This window comes from Aegilops tauschii, chromosome 7 (assembly GCF_002575655.3).
Source record: "Aegilops tauschii subsp. strangulata cultivar AL8/78 chromosome 7, Aet v6.0, whole genome shotgun sequence".
Taxonomy (NCBI): Eukaryota; Viridiplantae; Streptophyta; class Magnoliopsida; order Poales; family Poaceae; genus Aegilops; species Aegilops tauschii.
In genome coordinates this window covers 317,197,077-317,214,941 of record NC_053041.3, presented here as the reverse complement: position 1 = coordinate 317,214,941, position 17,865 = coordinate 317,197,077, and the positions used below count along the sequence as shown (strand labels likewise).

General features: G+C 43.8%; 1 pseudogene; it reads left to right on the top strand.

Annotated features, from left to right (window-relative positions):
• The first annotated feature begins 4,510 nt into the window (after positions 1–4,510).
• LOC109787386 (uncharacterized) lies at positions 4,511–4,771 on the top strand (annotated as a pseudogene).
• The last annotated feature ends 13,094 nt before the right edge of the window (positions 4,772–17,865 follow it).

The following is a 17,865-nucleotide window of genomic DNA, read 5'->3' as shown; positions in this document are numbered from 1 at the left end:
TGACTTGACCCATTTCGTTAGCTTAGCACCCGATCGTTTAGTATATTGCTATTGCTTTCTTCATTGACTTATACATGTTCCTATGACTATGAGATTATGCAACTCCCGTTTACCGGAGGAACACTTTGTGTGCTACCAAACGTCACAACGTAAATGGGTGATTATAAAGGTGCTCTATAGGTGTCTCCAAAGGTACTTGTTGGGTTGGCGTATTTCGAGATTAGGATTTGTCACTCCGATTGTCGGAGAGGTATCTCTGGGCCCACTCGGTAATGTACATCACTATAAGCCTTGCAAGCATTGTGACTAATGAGTTAGTTGCGGGATGATGTATTACAGAACGAGTAAAGAGACTTGCCGGTAACGAGATTGAACTAGGTATCGAGATACCGACGATCGAATCTCGGGCAAGTAACATACCGATGACAAAGGGAACAACGTATGTTGTTATGCGGTCTGACCGATAAAGATCTTCGTAGAATATGTGGGAGCCAATATGGGCATCCAGGTCCCGCTATTGGTTGTTGACCGGAGAGGTGTCTCGGTCATGTCTACATAGTTCTCGAACCCGAAGGGTCCGCACGCTTAACGTTACGATGACAGTTTTATTGAGTTTTGATGTACCGAAGGAGTTCGGAGTCCCGGATGAGATCGGGGACATGACGAGGAGTCTCGAAATGGCCGAGACGTAAAGATCAATATATTGGACGACTATATTCGGACTTCGGAAAGGTTCCGAGTGATTTGGGTATTTTTCGGAGTACCGGAGAGTTACGGGAATTCGTATTGGGCCTTAATGGGCCATCCGGGAAAGGAGGGAAAGAGCTCAAAGGGTGGCCGCACCCCTCCCCATGGGCTAGTCCGAATTGGACTAGGGAGGGGGGCGCCCCCTTCCTTCTTTCTCCTACCCCCTTCCCTTCTCCTACTCCCACAAGGAAAGGAGGAGTCCTACTCCCGGTGGGAGTAGGACTCCCCCCTTGGGCGCGCCACCTCCCCTTGGCCGGCCCTCTTCCCCTTGCTCCTTTATATACAGGGGCAGGGGGCACCCCATAGACACAACTTGATATACGATATTTTAGCCGTGTGCTGTGCCCCCCTCCACCATATTACACCTCGATAATACCGTTGCGGAGCTTAGGCGAAGCCCTGCGTCGGTGGAACATCATCATCGTCACCACGCCGTCGTGCTGACGAAACTCTCCCTCAACACTCGGCTGGATCGGAGTTCGAGGGACGTCATCGAGCTGAACGTGTGTAGAACTTGGAGGTGCCGTACGTTCGGTACTTGATCGGTCGGATCGTGAAGACGTACGACTACATCAACCGCGTTGTGATAACGCTTCCGCTGTCGGTCTACGAGGGTACGTGGACAACACTCTCCCCTCTCATTGCTATGCATCACCATGATGTTGCGTGTGCGTAGGAATTTTTTTTGAAATTACTACGTTCCCCAACACAATCCACCCGTCATTGCAAATAACTCGTCCTTACTCTTTGATTGTATGTCCATTTTTGCTTGATGTCTGGCTCACCAGATCTGGTACATGAAAAAGCCATTCCTTTTCGCTTTCCTTCAACCACTCAGTATACTTTTTTACTAGATGATTCAAGCGAAAGCAATTAGTTTAGAAGGAAGAGGAAGACCCAGGGGGCTTACGTCCTCATTTCACTCTTTTTGCTCTTGCGAGACACGACTCAACTACTTTTTACAATTGACAAGGTAGCCCGGAGGTCAGATGAAGGGTCTTCCCCATAAAGATAGATTAGTACTTGGAAGGTTCAGATGAAGGAAGGGCTAAAACAAGGAAAAAACTATTCAATGGGGTAAATAAATTGCAATCCGTGAGAATAGCAAACCCCTATCTCTTAAAAAGAAGAAGATAGATAGGTCCACGAGTTGAGACAGAGAAGTTCTAACTAATCAAGTAGGAGTTTACCCACGAGAGTCAGATGCTGCATCATCAAAGGGGTATAGAAATAATTCAGAAGCACTATGGCCTGAAGCGAAGGGTAGGAACGAACATAATCTATGTGTTCCAATTTATCCGGAGTAAGGACAGTAGCTGAGAAGGGAGAAAAAGATAGCGTAGACGAAAGGTAGGACCAGATCATGCGAAGAGATCTTACCCCTATTGATTAGGAATCTCGGTCAGAAACCACCAGGCCATGTCTCCCGATAAAACATGATCCCCACAATGGATGTCAGGCCTTGGCTTTATAAGATGAGTTATTCAAAGGAATACCTGAAGAATAGAATAAACAAATGGCACAGCTGGGTGCTAGAATAGTAGTTGATAGAACTTCCGGTCACTTAAAAAAATAACCAGTGCTTAACTTAATTAGATTGTAGAAGATAAGCAAGCGGGTTCAGGCAGTTAGTCCTTTTTGAAGGTAAGAAGTTCGGGTAGTAAGGGCTAGGTTTATATAGGAGCTATATTTTTGAGAAACATATGCTCTTGCTCATTTCTCATCAAGGAATGGAGATTGGGTTGGTGTTTGGAAGGGGGATTCAGTAAACTGACCTTGGCTAGCAAGCAGAAAAAGGGCTGAGGTCTTGGGGCACGCTAGCGCGCGTACTCTTCTTCTGCGAGACTCCATCCAAATCCACCACTTACTTGTTATCTTAGACTATGCTGCCTTCTTCAATTCCATTCTTCGTTACCCTAGTCGAAGTCTTCTTGCTGGCCCAACCCAACATCCATTTTAGAGTGTCGTGCTAGGGCGATAGGCGCTCCGCCAGTCATGCATGATTGCCAGAGCCTTTCTTGGCTATGTAACTATAGGGCCGGAATAAATGCAAGATCCTCAACAAAATGGATTAAGGTGGGCTTCGGATTTTTCATAATTTTTTTCTATCTTTTCATCAAGTTCTTGTTTGATCTCCTGCTATTATCACAATATCTCTCCTTTTAGGGTTAATGCTAGCAATGGTGAATCGATCATTCGCTATCCTTTTTTTGAAGAGCTTTTTTGAATGGAAGAAAAGTAATGAAACCCGCGATGGCTACTGAATAACCTCCTTTGATTTTTTTAAATAAACCCGTTGACCTTTTTCTTCGTTCGCCAAATCTTCTTCAGTTCTATCCAAGCTCGGTTTTGTCTGAATCTTTGTGGAAGAAGAAGCGGTTCGCTAGCCGCTACATCCAGGGATCCCAAAAAATCATTAAACCTGGAGGCTGCTCGCTCTTTGATCAGTGATTCACCGGCCACTATATTGATGAATAATCTATCAAAAATCCGCTTTTTGATCAGTGATTCACCAGCCACTACATATCCCACCTTATTCTCAAACCTGGTGGCTCGCTTGATTGGCAGTCCTGTAAGCTCATCTTGCATACAAATTTTGGGGGTACCAGGGTCTGCATCCACCAAGAACATTTCTTCCCTTAAGCGTAAGCGTAAAACTGAAGATTGTGAGGCGTTTCCACTACATAATAAGATACTTGAATTGGATGTTGGAAATGATCGACTCCAATAGATGTTCATCATAATCTTTTTTTCCTCCTATTCCTATTGGTCAGAATTATCCAGCAGCGCCATGCCAGAGTGACTTCTGAAGCGCTACGGACGGGACGAAATCCGGCAGCCAGTTGCTGGCTCTGAATAACCAGCCCAACAAGAATCTAAAGTCTTCCATAACATAACATAACGGGGCGGGGTTGCGCGCGAGCCGAGTGACGTAGGTGCACAAGAGTACTTCGCGCCACAACCATCTCTTTTTTATAGGTTCTACGGACCGATGCCTCCTGCTTCATCTGGTAAAAAGGAGTCATAGATATGCCTATAATTAGAAGGAAGAACCGCCATAAAAATCTTCCTTGTGTATCGTCTATAGCGGAACTATGAACGGGAGCTAGCAATCCGGACCGTGTTGAAAAGGTTCCTAAGACACAACATGGAAGAGTCAAAATATTCGGAAGCGAGGTCCAAGAATGAAGAAGGGGTAGAATTACTGAGGCATAAAAGACGCATTTTCTATGGGATCCCGAAACCACCAGCCACCCCGACCTAATTCATGATGAGCCCACCAACTTCCTAGCAAGATGCCTATGGTTAAAAACAACCGACATGTCAAGATCCAAATTCAAACTGGTTCCTCGTCCTGGTCAGAGACCACCGTGTTCGCGCCGGCGTTCCAACAAAGAGGCGAAGTAGTGGTGTCTTTCTTTCCATTATGAACGACACGCTTCTCCTGCTCCCTCCCCGTGTCCATTAGCGCTCCTGTCCAGAGCGAAGAGAAGGTGAAAAAGCGCCACCGAAGCAGCATGAGCAGGCTTCTATTGCTACGCAACAATAGAGCAGGCGCGCCACCCACAAAATCTTTGAATGATCAGGTAAAGAGCGAGCTTCTTATATGGGATCTGACGCATGCAGCATAGCGAAGCAGCGTTCCATTTTTTCGACGACATTCTTCTGCATTGGCGGCGAGTGGAGTGCCACAATCCGATTCATCATTTTTGAACTACATAACCCAAAGCCCATAGCACTGGCGACATCTCTGGCATAAATACAAGGATGATGTATAGCTGATATAGGATCTTGTGGAACTGGATTTGATTCTGCAAGCGGTTCGGTATGAACGAAGAAATTTCGAACAAAAGGATCAGAACTCGCTGATAGGAAAGGAGAGAAAAACAAAGCAATGCCAAGAGCTCCGTCAATCTGTTGTTCATCGACAGACGAAGCTCTCTCTTTTTCATCTCGTGCCAAATGTAACAAAAGATTAGTCCTTTTTCCTTCTTGCAAACCACGGGAGCGCCCAGAAGAGTAAAACTCATTTTCAAAACAGGGTTAAGTGGCACATTAAAAAGGGATGCCCCGTTAAAAGGATGCTTACTTTGAGAACGAAGTTCAGAATCAACAAGGGTTCTCCGAACGAAGGGAGTGTACAACTAGGGCGCAGCCCAACTTTTTTGTTGGAGAGATAGAATGGAGTTCTTCATGAAGTTCGAGACAAAGGAAAAAAAATCAAAGTTTCTCTATAGCCTCTTCGTTTTGAGACATTATGGCTTTGGGGTCGACCCCGGTAACAAAAAAGGTATCCATAAAAACTTGGGATCCAACACCATGATAAAATACTACCCTCATGATTAGACCATGTCCCTGAGATTTGATAACAAAGGTGCATTAGCGGTTAATACATTGTAATTAGATAAGTTATTTGGAATATGACAGAACGAAAGACCAAGGAAAGGAAGAAGAATGCACCAAAATGCAAGTTTTGCACCAAACGCTGGTGGTTGTTTCTTGTTGTAAGTGAATGCAACGAAAAGACCCGAAAATAATGAATGGTGAGAAAATTCATTTATAGACATTTCGTGCTCATTTCCAAATTTATGATTAGTTATTCCCATCATCCGGTAACCATAGGATGATCCCAATATCCTTTTAGTAATAGATCTTTTTGATAGGTCTCAGTCTCAGCGGCAAGGAAGAGAAAATGCATCGAGTCGTTTATCAAGAAAGTGGACGAGCATGGCGGTCCCTATATCTTTGAGGGGTGCACCACTTTTTTTCCATGTCAGCTTAAGAGGTTCAAAAGAGAAAGTCGCTCTCCTTATTCTTGGCTAGTGGAATGGAAGCAAGACTCTTTCCTATCCACTTTGCCGAGGGGAGAGAAGTAAAAGATAACTCAAGTTAGACAGAAAGGTGCAAAAGTCCACAGTTTCTTAAGGATCCTGTAAGCAGGTAGGTTAAGATTGTCATTTAGCTTTAATTTCTTCAGTCTCACAAGCGAGTACGCATGCAACAAAAGAAATTGTATTTTCCTACTACTCCAACCTTCCCCTGAAAGGATAAGGAAATTGGATAAGAGCGAGAGCTAGACTGACTGTTGGTCCAATGCTAGTGGAGGATTCAGACTGAGGACCCCCTGTGGTGCCTACTCATAAGAAGATGAAGTATTGAAAGAGGACTGATCACCCCTCTTATTTGTCATCTTTTAATAGAAAGAAAAAGCCTTCTCTCGGACTTAAAGGTAAAGGAAAGCGGGATTTTTTTCTCTCCTCTAAGCTAGCAGCAAGTCAAGTAATCTGAGAATGCTGCCCCCAATCCGTAGCTGAGGACGAACTCAACTCATAAGCTTTTTTGAACCAAGCACCTGCTGTGGAAATGAAAAACCACCCACTAGCAGAGGCTGGAACAACCCATAGAAGTGTAGGGGCTGCTTCAACCAGGCGTACCCGTATCCACTGGTTTACCTCCTCTAGAGAGTATTGAACTTTGTGACAAATGGGTTATAGTTACACTCCTTAACTCCCTATTCGCGAGATATAAAAGCTATCTAGTAAGAAGACTTTCCCTTCTTTTCTGGGAGGGTGAGAACTTGAAAGACTGGCAGAGAAAAGGAAGAAAAGCGGCTAATGTTATCTAAACGATTATTTCAAAGTTTACCAAGTTTGATCGTTCACGAGACAGGGGACTCTTTTAAATAAGACAGTGAATGGTTGTGAATAAGTCTATTCGGCAAGTCATAGAGAAGGACTGGATATAAGCTATTCACCGGTTCTTCATTGGATCCTTTTAGTTTAATATTACTTTTTGGAAGCAATCTCGTAATAATATGTATTAGGGACAGCATTTAGGATAGCAAAAGCATTTTTGGAGCAAGAGGGATTACCTTCCAGATTCTTTTATGATACCCTCTGTGTCGCCTTCTCCTGGATGGTCAGCCCAGTGTCCTGAATCCTTGAGCTCTTCCTCATGGCTTTGAATGGTGACTTACATTTCATCTTATTTGCTACTCTCTTGGTCCTTGGATATGATGTCTTATGCCACTCTCCTTGGTGGCTATTCTCCACCATCTCAGTCCTCTCCGAGGTCAGCTGAATCTGATCAGTGGTTGTCTCTGCCTAATCCACCAAGTGTGTACAAGACAAGATCTTTGTCTGTCACAGGTTCTCCTGCTGCTGCAAGTTGATCAGACTGGAATTTGATCCTGCGCAGATAATCTTGAGCAGTCTGGGATCCTTTCTTGATCGTTTGGATCCGAATACGCAGCTCAATTATTTGAGCATTTGTCATACAACCAAGACTTCCAGTTTTTTTTCCAGGTTTTCTCCCTTTTCTACGAAGGTTTGTTGCTCCGCATGCACCAGTGAATTATTCTATTCTTCTCCTTTGATTCAGTCTGTGGGGAAATCAGAATTCACCATTGAATCATGTGGATCAGCTCCCTTACATAATAATATTTCACTGTATCAGCTACGAGGGGAAAATCTTAAAGACAGAGGATAGAGAGTGAGAGAAAGAGTGTGAGACTTGCGCCGCTCTCCATTTCGAGGGGATTTCGATGACTCTGGGGTGATTGAACTATTCCTTTACCTGTTCAATTTCTAACGAATCAAGATATCCTCTTGTTCCGGTATAAATAGTAGCTATCTGCTCTTCCATTGGGAGAGGATTTTCCTGGGATTGTTTAAGCAATTCCCTTAATTGTCGACCCCTTGCCAATTGATTCTAACTTGTTTTATTGAGAGCAGAGGCGAATTGTGCAAAGGCTTGTAACTCTGCGAATTGAGCTAGTTCCAATTTGGATTTGCCAGCTACTTGTTTCATGGCTCTAATTTGAGCCGCGGATCCTACTCTGGAAGGAGAAATACCCACATTAATAGCGGTTCAAATTCTGACATTGAATAGATCCGTAGATAAGAATATTTGTCCATCTGTAATGGAGATTACATTAGTAGGAATATAGGTCGAAACATCTCCAGACTGAGTCTCAACTATTGGTAAAGCGGTCATACTTCCTTCGCCTAAAAGAGAATTTCATTTAGAGGCTCTTTATAAAAGGCGTGAATGCTAATAAAAAACATCCCCTGGATAAGCCTCATGGCCGGGAGGTCTTCTTAATAGAAGGGACATTTGGCGATAAGCTTGTGCCTGTTTGGAGAGATCATCATAAATTATTAAAGTATGTCGTTCGTGGTACATAAAATACTCAGCCGGGGCTGCTCCCGTATAAGGAGCGAGGTATTGTAATGTAGCAGGTGAATCCGCCATTTTAGCTACTACAATAGTGCATTCCATGGCCCCCTCCTCATGGAAAGTAGTTACTACTTGAGCTACGGAGGATGCTCTTTGACCGATAGCTACATAAACACATATTACACCTTGCCCTTCTTGATTGAGAATTGTATCTGTGGCTACTGCTGTTTTGCCAATCTGTCTGTCCCCAATAATGAACTCTCGCTGACTGCGCCCTATAGGGATCATCGAGTCGATAGCAATAAGCCCTGTTTGAAGAGGTTCATATATGGAACGTCTAGAAATTCTACTTGGAGCAGGAGATTCAATTAAGCGAGATTCAGAAGCTATAATTTCGCCTCTCCCATCAATAGGTTTAGCCAGAGCATTTATAACACGACCCAAGTTATATACGCTCACGGGTATCTGAGCAATTCTTCCTGTTGCTTTTACAAAACTTCCCTCTTGATGCTAAACCATAGCTCTAACTAAGTCAAATTCCACAATTTCTAAGAACGATATGCTTTTTTTCATTTCCACTGTGAAAGCTTCTCTCAATCCCTCCCTAGTCCTTTCTTTCCTGGGCACAGGCTTACCTGGTTGACCGCCCACATTTATTCATTGTTCGTTCTGTTGTGGACTCGAACCACAGAGCTAGCGCAATTGGGATTTAGATTCCCATGTGTGAAACTAAAGAGGATTTTCAGTCCTATGCTCTACCAGCCAGAACCTAGAAGGACACTTCACACCCGATTTGACACAGCTAGACTGGAAACATTGCTTGTCAAGAGCACATACCCCAGTATAGAATACTTTTTTGAGTATGTTGGTAAGGTCCGGTCATCCGCTTCTGTGCTTGCACTTCTGCGTAACTAGGGGTGCAAGTCCAGTACAACGTACTTTCATAATTCAATCAAAAGCGTCGATACATGAAAAATCTCTATATACGATATTTATGACACAGAATGTTGTTCTTTCAACATGATTCCACAACAATTTTTTCATTGTAACTGACTCTCCGTTCTCTCCGTTCCACTTTGGTTTTCTACTAATAATTACCATGATAAATTTCTCTTACTACTTGGTTCCGCATTGGATTTTGGAAACATTTGTTTAGAAAGTGGTGTCACGAGCGTGGGGATCAAATGGATAGTTCAGGAAAGTCTAGTGAAGTAGCACGGTCTAATCATATAGATGACCATAGTGGTATGGTTCCATAGAAAACTATTGGAGGCCATTACAGCCACCGAAATGGTTTCCATGCTCCGTTGGATGATTTGACGATATCGCAGTATCAAGTTAGAACGGTTTCAGCTTGTAGGACGGGAAAGAAACCTCATCCTTTGGTGCACACTAACCGATGAAGCTCAACCCTCTCTCGAATTGAGCTATCTCCGCTTTTTCGAACAAAAAGTTCAAGTAGTTCAGTGAAAAAACGGTCAAGCTTTCTTTCATCCTTCCTAGCTCCTCGAGCTTGCACCCGCTCGACGCCTTTTTCATTGTTTGTTCTGAGGTGGTGATAGAGGCAAGGGTGTCCCGATCTTTTGATGAGATGATAACTATCGATTTGGTGGAGTCGACTTTGACGATCCGACTACAAACATGCACGACGTTGCGCCTTAGCAATCGCTAAACTAACTCCGAGAAGTTATTGACCACGCCGGAGCATGATCAACCTAACCACGAAGGTCTAGTCCTGCACGCAATCGAAGAACAAGCAAGAATATGATAGTGCAATCTGAATATTGCGAATAAAGATGAAGTATTGATAAAGGTGGGGATCCGAAAGCGGTCTTGGTCTTGTCGTTGGACACAAATGAAGTACACGAAGTTGCAATGGATAACTTTTAACTAAACAAATCCCAAGGAAAAATCTACTAGATGGATCTACTTAGATAGGAGCAAGGTGTGGCAACCAAGGAGGTGGGAGGACATCCCAAGGCAGCCTAAAACTAACCCTAGGTCGTACAAGCCTCATGGGCCCAAGTAGAGGTGATGCAACACCTTTGGATTTCTACTTTGACTCGGATTTTGCTGCAGCGTCAGATTATTTTGTCAACAACTTAATGCACCGGACGAATTTTAAAGTGAATCAAATTGAGTTGGAAAGAGAACGAAATCTACTTTCCAACAAAAAAGGAATCACCCAGTTCAGAGTTCATATGAAAGAGTTCTTGGCATTTTGAGTTTGGTATGTCTGTGCAGTCCGAATCTGAATCCAGAACGTAAGAGACTTGGACTCTATCTTCTCTTGGCCAAAAGTGACGTGAGAGGAGTTTTTGAACAGCACCCAAACTTCTCTTTTTCCCTTATCTTCATATGTGGATTGTACAAATGTCTCATACACATGCAATTAGACATGGCACAAAAGTTTGTGAAGTATTTTTGTCCTGGATGACATAAATAAATTATTGCATAGTTTGCATTAGAAATCACATCACAAATATACATGTATGCAGTATTTTTGGTCATATCCAAGGTAGTCATGTCCTCATCATCCTCCCTTTCTTGAAAACAAAGGCGTCCTCAGTGTTGCTTAATCTGAAATGTGGCTAACAAAAGAGACAAGGTGTACATGTTGTATATGTATATGTCATCCATTTTTACTTCCCTTGATTTTTGCACATATGACACATCTATACATGAGTAACTTTCATGGTTCATAAAATTTAAAGCCAAAATATTATCACAAGTAGTATAAGGCATGAAAATATTGCAACTCCATTTGCACATATAAGTGAAGCTCTTATTCATATCAAAGGATTGACAATGTTCATTATTAGACCATCTAACATTGGTGAATAAACCTTACTTGCATCAAATTTACATGATACAACATGCTTAAATAAGCAAACATGCAATAAGTCATTTGGCACAGAATCATCACCATGATTAGAGGTCATATCAAAATGATTAAACGTTGGTTCTTTTGCATCAACAATTAATTCATTGGATGCACTCAAAATTGTTGGTACTTCAACTGTTTGATCATATGACGCATTCATGAAAGTAACTCCATTCTCTAAAATCGGTGATGTGCTTAAATCAACAGGTAACTCAACACATGATGTATTCAAGTTAACTAGGCATGCATCATTCTCATGTGAAGTTATAGCATCAATACCTTTACAGTTACCTTGTCGCAAACATGTAGCGGATGTAGGTATGGATGATGGCAATGTACCATACTCTTGAGATGATGTCGCGCTCACAATATGAGGTGTGGCTGCTCTAGTAGGTGCAACGGTGGAGGAACCAACCGGTGGTGGTGAGCATGAACTGGAATAGTAGTTGTTGTAGTCACCCAGTGAGTACTCCTGTATCTGTCTCTCAAAGGTACAAGCATGAACATACATACCAGTAATGCAACGAGGAATATACCAAAATCTTGCTTGAATATCATGGTTCTAACCACCAAAAAATCTATTCATTGTATCATCCTCAGATTCTTCTATGTCACAATGATGCATATAAGATTTGAACTCTTGATAGTAAGCATCAACAGTGTTACTGCCTTGTCTTATTTGTTCCAATTTGCGAAGCAATTCACGACGAGTAAGGAGGAAAAAATTGTTGTCTCATTACAGCTTTCAAATCTTTCCAAGTTGTGGGTTGGTTATCAATGTTTTTCTTACAATGTACACTCCACCATACATAAGAAAAACCAGTATCAAGTGGCAGCTCGTACTCTCTCAAGTTCAGAAAAATTATGGTGACTAAAAACTTGTTTTACTTCAAGCTCCCAGGCTAGATAAATAGCAGGATTAAATCTACCCTCAAATGATGGTAAAGAGATAACCCGACCACGTGCTTTTGTGTGTTGTCCCACCTCTTGTGATGGTGAAGATGTATCCATCGTCCAAGAACTTCTATCTTCGGAACCTGTCATGATTAGTAGAAAAAGGAAACAAAATTCAAGAATAATGTTCCTATGAACTACTAGGATGTGGTGTTAAAGCGCTCACAGTAAAGCAAATATCAATATCTTACAAGTTCTTACCAAGCAGCAGGTGGTGACAGGCAACCAACGGTGTCAAATAACTCCAAAGATTGAGTAAAGCGATTGCCAGGGGAACGTACGTATACACGGTGTAGAAACATGTGGAGCTTGGAAGGCTTAAATATATGGTAGCAAAAGATTAGCAATAATCAATTCAGAGATGCAATGTTGAATAAACGCTCAACGACGGTACTGAGCTGGTCCTAGGCTAGACCGGACTAGAGACGCGAGCCTAGAACACTAATGAGGTCACGGCGTAGCACAACTAGCATCAATAAAGGATATGAAGTAGCTCTGGACAGCAAGATAAAAGTGAAGATCACAATAGCATTAAAGATAATGATGTGAAACAACTGCCAAGCGGGATATACCAACAACTTTCTCTCCAACTTTCCTCTAGAAAGGTTTGTGCCAAATTTTTGACAATTTTTCTCAAGAATGGCACTGACTCAAGCTTTCAAACGCAAAAAGAATCACTCAATTCCGAGTTGATATGAGGAGTCAAAAAATTCACGTATGAGACATGGACTCTATCTTCTCTTGGCCCAAAAGTGACATGAGAGGAGTTTTTGAACAGCACCCAAACTTCTCTTTTTCCCTTATCTTCATATGTGGATTGTACAAATGTCCCATACACCTACAATTAGACATGGCACAAAAGTTTGCGAAGTATTTTTGTCCTGGATGACATAAATAAATTATTGCATAGTTTGCATTAGAAATCACCTCACAAATATACATGTATGCAATATTTTTGGTCTTATCCAAGCTAGTCATGTCCTCATCAGGTGGATTTGAACCACTCTCTCTGTTTGGATTTCGAGTCCAAAAGGCCCGGCGGAAGAGGATTTTCAGTCCTATGCCTGCTGCCAGCCAGAACGGGATTTTTCCACTTCACACCCACACAATCGGGATTTGATGAAATAGCTACGTTTTTTTTTCTTATTTGATTCGGATACTGTCCATCTTTCTCTTTAGTTTTCTCCTTTCTTTCTCCTCAACCTATCTCTTTTTCCCCATCGCGGTTAGGATCCCATGAACCAGGAGCGCCAGCACCGGTTCCTCGATCTTCCTACTGGAGGCAAGGTCATGGCTTTCATTCATTCATTTCATTCTTTGTTCTGTTGTGGAGTCGAACAACTCAAAGGATTTAGAGTCCTTTTACCAACCAGTCGGAACCAATATTTCTCTGTTATATTCTGTTTTTTCTTTGTCAGCTAGCACAATTTGGATTTCGAGTCCAATGCGCTAATGCTTTCTTTAGTATTCGTGCTCTTTCTATGGGCTTTGACCATGTCTCCCGAACAATTTCAGTACATATGGGGCAAGACGATTCCACATATATATCGAGGTCGGAATGGGATCGAGTGTTTTCACGTCTCACCGTAGTGCCCGGTTTGTCTTGATTAGTGATTGATAGAGAAGAAGGAAATGGAAAAGTAGAAAATCTACATGCTTATACCGTTGAGGTCCTTAGTTTAGTCAAGTAGGCGAGGGCATTTCCATCGCGAAGGATTCAATCTAGCCACAGGTTCCCCTACGGCTATCTTGTTACGACTTCACTCTAGTCGAACACCCCACCGTGGTATGCGCCAATAAGACTACCAAAGGACTTTATGGCACTAGTGGTACACAGAAGTCATGGGTGATCATTGGTCCGATGTTTCGGGCAAAACCAATTCCTAGGGTGTGACGGGCAGTGTGTATAGGGCCCGGGCACATATTCACCGTGGCATGCTAATCCGTGTTTACTAGCGATTTCAACTTCATGTTCCCGAGTTGCAGAGAACAATCCGAACTGAGGCAATCTTTCCGGATTCGCTCCGCCTTACAGCCTTGCTTCCCATTGTCATTGCCATTGTAGCACGTGTGTGGCCCAGCCCATAAGGGCCATGCGGACTTGACGTCATCCCCACCTTCCTCCAGTATGTCACTGCAGTCCCTCATGAGTGCGGCACGCACCTTTTTCTTTGTTTCGGAGCGGGGCGCGTACTATTACCACTACGTTCCACACCATTTTCTGGCCTTCATGCAGAGTCTTCCTCCGCCGCCAACTCGACGTCGTCGTTACCAATTTCAACCAAACCTCCATGCTCACTGGTATTTTGATGTCACTATAGGTAGGTCTCCGTGGGTCTTGCGCAAGAAGACTTCGGTTCACACGTGAAAGTGCTTCGAAAGGCACTGGCTCCCAATGGTGAAATTCTTGCTGAAAGCACAGCTACGTGTTGACACTCAATCAAGTAGTAGCGCTGGCACGTCACTCGGTGGCAATTTCATGTCTCAGCAACACAAAACGAGAGTTTCGCTCGTTATGGGACTAGACCAAACATCTCACGACACGTGCTAACGACAGCCATGCAGCACCTGTATGAAAGTCAGTACCATCCTATTAAGGACAGGTTTTGTTGTTCATATGTCAAGGGCTGGTAAGGTTTTGCGCGTTGTATCGAATTAAACCACATGCTCCACCGCTTGTGCAGGCCCCCGTCAATTCCTTTGAGTTTCGGTCTTGCGACCGTACTCCCCAGGCGGAGTGTTTCACGCGTTAGCTGGGCCCCTGATCCGCGTAGACCAAGGGCAAACACTCATCATTTACAGCATGGACTACCAGGGTATCTATTTCTGTTCGCTCCCCATGCTTTCGCACCCCAGCGTCGGTAGGCACCCAGAGAGCTGCCTTCGCTTTTGGCGTTCCTTCGTAGATCTACGAATTTCACCCCTGCACACGAAATTCCACTCTCCTCTGTCTCACTCAAGTGAATTGGTTTCGAGAGCATTCCGCCACTTTTTGGCGACTTTCACTTTCAACCCGATCCACCGCCTACATGCCCTTTACGCCGAGTCGTTCCAAAGAACACTTGCCCCCCCGTCTTACTGCGGCTTCTGGCACGGAGTTAGCCGGGGCTTCTTCCTCGAGTCCTGTCATGATCGCGAACTCGACGAAAGTGCTTTACAAGCGGCATTGCCCTTCTTCACTCGCGCGATATTGCTGGATCGGGCTTTCGCCCATTGGCCAAGATTCCCCACTGCTGTCCCCCGTGGGAGTCTGGGTCGTGTCTCAGTCCCAGTGTGGCCAATCATCCGAAAAGACCAGCTAAGCGTCGTTGGCTTGGTCAGCCTTTACCTGACCAACTACCTAATACTACACAGGCTCATCAAACAGCGCTTTTGAGCTTTCTTCAGGATTTGGCCCGAACTGTTCGGTAGATTCCCACGCGTTACGCACCCGTTCGCCACTTTGTTCTCAACTATTTTGATTCCAGCAAACGGAGGCCGTTAGGTCAAAGCCGTAGCGCGCGCCCTGTAGTTTTGAAGCAGGGCGAGACAACTTTAGTTAGGAGCCTCTTTTCCTTCTTCCCAGCTCCCCGAAAAGAACGTTCAACTTGCATGTGTTAAGCATATAGCTAGCGTTCCTTCTGAGCCAGGATCAATCTCAGATTTTGACTATGATTAGGCGGGGACACGATTCGAACATGTAGTCTTCAGGTCATGAGCCTGATGTGTTGACCAATTCCTCTACCTCGCTTCTTCCCCTGATCTTCCCATAAACATTGATTCTCTCTCCTAACCACTCTTAAATATGCGAAATACACGGAATCAATCCAAAACTACAAGCAAGGGAATCAACTCTTATTGCCGTAAAGGAAAAATAACCCCTTTCCTTTATATATATACAAGGAACAAGTAGCCTTTGCCACCTATTCCTGAATTAAGGGAACGCGAGAAAGATTTCTCTATGTCAATTCAAAACAAAACAAACGGACGACTGAATCCTAAAACGAAATTCTTTTGAGAAGAGCTTGCGCCTATGCTTCTATAAAAATCACCTATGTGGAACGGATGCTTCTACTTGGTCATCATAGACCAGTAAATCCATTTGAGAGTTGTCTTTCTTTGATGGTAGTGTCCTTTCTTCACGCTCACCATCTCTACAAAGCTTAACAAGATAATCCACGCAAACAACCAAAGCCAACAAGCCTTCGCTCAGAAGCTTTTTCTTCATCTAAGCTTTTAGTAGCATTAGTTGTCATCAATAGGGAGGAACGCCTTAACAAGTAGAAACCTTGCTTCAAGGTAGATTCTTACATGTCTGGAGTTTTGTCTGGATCTAGGTACCTCAACTATTGGCCTTACATGGTGTCGTCGAATTGTCACGACAAATGTCCTAGCAGAAGGACTTAGTTGTGGAGCCATCGCACCTAGGTTAGCTTAAAGGGGTTAAACGGAAAAAAGGACACGAGGAGTTTATACTGGTTCCGCCCCTTGCGGTGAAGGTAAAGTCCTAATCTAGTTTGAGGTGGTATTGCTTATGTCTCGATTACCAGGGAGCGAATACGCTTGACCTAGCTTTCGATGTCTTGTCTCTTGTCCTGAACCGCCGTTGGGTCGTCCCTTTATATACACAGGTTGACGCCCGATGGCTCACGGAGTCCCGACCGGTTCATACACAACGTGTCCGGCTCGGTGAGTAACTATACATGCTTTATAATACAAGTCATGCATATTTGGCGGTTTACACCTGTTGGGCCTTAAGTCGCCTTTGGGTTCTGGGCCTTCAGTAAGCTTGCTTCGTGAACCACCATCTTCAACATCTTCATGGGCTTTGTCATAACCAACCATCAGCGGTATAACCCGGCCCCTCCTGGCCGGGTTGTACCCAGTAGTTATATCCCCAACATTAGGCCCCAGGTTGATTTGAACTTGTTCATATCAATCTTCAACACTTTGAAAAAATCCTTCTTCATTTATTCTTGCGAGGCCCTGTAACCCACCGTGACGTCATCTTTTAAGATTATGGTAACCCGTCGTGACGTCACGTGTCATTAATATTACACAAAACCAAAATCTCAATATATCTCCTCTTTTAATGAACCTCCGAAAATCGAGGCGTCTGCGCCGTCACATATCCATTTTTAGTCTCCTCGATTCTCGCGCATGCCACTTATCTTTCCAGCCATATAAATAGGGCCAGGGGTCCCTTCCACTTTCCCCCCTTGCCTCCTCGTCTCTGTCTTCCACCTCGCGTCGCCTCAGCGCCCGAGCTCCGCCGTCGTCGTTGACCTTTGCCACTGCCTCAACAACGGCCGCTGCATCAACCTGAATCGACCAGAGTTCGTCCGCGCACCTCCGCTGTTCAACAGCTCTGGTGAATTATCCTTCTTTCTTTTCCCATAGATCCCATTAGGGTTTCCATGAGTTCATCGAAGTTCATCTTCGTTCTTCGTTGTAGCACTCATTTTTTAGTCGAACTTGGTACCTCTCCTGCGCGGTGGTAGTCGTAACACTCATTTTCACTATTAGGTCATCTCCTTTTGCATAAAAAATCCGATCTGGACATATGAACTGCTACAGCAGTGCAATTTAGGTCTAGATATTTTTCCATTATCTGAAGCGCCGTAGATCCAAAATTATGGTATCAATTTGTGAAACCTGTTTTTCCAACACTTAGCAATTTTTCGTTTCTTAGATCTGTAAATCAATAATTGTGTGGGCGGCTTAACGCATAAATAGTAACCCGCCAGGTACCATTAGTCCCCTCTTAAGCCGCCAATAGCTCTTTATGAATTCAATGCCAATCTCTAGTTTAATACCTATACATGCTTCATTATTGTTTTGCCTTTTAAGTCAACAGCCGGCTTAACCATACAATCTTGAACCAGCATAATCGTTCTTTCAGATCATTGAAACATGGCTAAGACATATACTGCTTGCAACTGGGTCCAATCCCGAGTTACCGAAGAAGACTTAAACAATTTTGTTGCCACTGGCGCCCTAGCCAAGAAAGAGGTCATCCACTGGAGGGTCCCTGGTGAAGAAAATCCTCCTAAACCCAAGGATGGAGAAGTGATTGTTTTCGCTGACCACCTGAGTCGGGGATTCAGCCCACCCGGCTCAAA